At 38.5% G+C, this 1519-nt stretch overlaps 1 pseudogene; it reads right to left on the reverse strand.

The window, feature by feature from the left end:
• Positions 1 to 205: 205 nt before the first annotated feature.
• LOC137166005 (U2 spliceosomal RNA) lies at positions 206 to 412 on the reverse strand (annotated as a pseudogene).
• Positions 413 to 1519: the final 1107 nt, after the last annotated feature.

Genomic DNA, 1519 nt, shown 5'->3' on the forward strand with positions numbered 1-1519 from the left:
GACTTCACACTGGCAGAATCAATGATCGGTGAACACATTATAAAGGAGAACACCACACCAGCACTAGAGCACAAATATATGTCCTGTAGAATCATGGGTTTTCCCCTTGTGATAACAACATTGTCTCTCTCTTATATAGAGCTTTTTATCTGCAGATTCAAAAAGCTTTACCTAGGAGGTGAGCATCATTATCACCTTTTTACAGTTGGGGAAACTGAGGCAGAGAGAAGAAAAGTGACTTGCCCAGGCCAATGGCCCAGCTGGAAATAGAAACCAGGTCTCCGAATCCCAGGCCAGTACTCTATCCACTAGACACCCTGCCTCAAATACTGTCCCCATGTAGGGGATGTATCAGATATTAAACTGATAACAGCTGCTACACTTGATCTTAGCCAAAAGCCTGAGAAGTGATGATGTGTAATGTTGTTTACACAATAAAGTTTTTACTCTAGTGTCTTACTAATTTGGAACTATACCTGTCTACCTCAATTGCATCAAATTAGCAAAGTCCTACTGCACAAGGAGTTTCCTCTTGAGTAAATACACATGAAATCTCTCAGTGGGTCAGTTCTGGAATAGTGCAGTATCTGTTTCATGCCTGCAATTATTTTACAGTCCCAGAACTAAGTCATTACTGAAGGAAGTTTTATACAGGGTTGGTCTGATTTCATCAACATAATTGTATATACTTTTTTCCTTTTGAATACATTTCAGTTGATTAAAGGTAAATATCACACATGCATTTGAGAGGTGACAGTGGAGAAAGATAGACACAGATGAGATGCAGAGCGCAGATAAAGATATAATCTCTGCACCTCTGTACCTTTGCTCTGAACGTCATTTTTGTATCTGTAAGGGGCTTTCTTTCAATTTGATATATTACACACACAAACACACTAAGTTTGTATAAATACAAGTGTAGATAGATACACTGAGAAACAAATTATTTGATTAATAAGCTTTTCCCCAGGTCTGTGTTTCAAAAAGCTCTGCCAAGGCTCTGCAGAAGTAAACCAGTCCCAGCTCTTTTGCTAGTCTCAGTGCCATGATGGGCTTACTTGTTGAAAACCTGTATTGTGATGGAAATAAAACAGCTGAGTTATCATTATGCACTGCTTTAATTTATCACGCTATTTAATTTGTCCCTCAGAAGCATTAAACTGAACAAGTTTGGACTATAAATAATGATCCGTTGAGACCCTAGGTCTTGCCTCTCAAACTAGAACTTCAGTTACTCATTCTCATACATATTTTCTTCCATTATCACCATGGGTGAACGTTCATTCTGAAAAGTCAGAAGCTGTGATCATTTTAAAGAGAGGTCAGAGTCTATATTTCTTCAACACAATAGATGTCCTTAAACAAACATGAGTTGTTTTTTAACGGAGAGTTGTTAAAAAAACAGTTTGCAGTTACAAATGAAACTCTCCAAGCAATTTTGATTCTCCCCAGAGATTGTTGTGCTGGATCTCCGTCACAGGTTCACCTGAAGCAGTGGAGCATCGCACGATGCAAACTT

The sequence above is a fragment of the Emydura macquarii genome, unplaced genomic scaffold, assembly GCF_026122565.2.
Source record: "Emydura macquarii macquarii isolate MOO-44397 ecotype Brisbane River unplaced genomic scaffold, CSIRO-AGI_Emac_v2 contig_2768, whole genome shotgun sequence".
NCBI lineage: Eukaryota > Metazoa > Chordata > Testudines > Chelidae > Emydura > Emydura macquarii.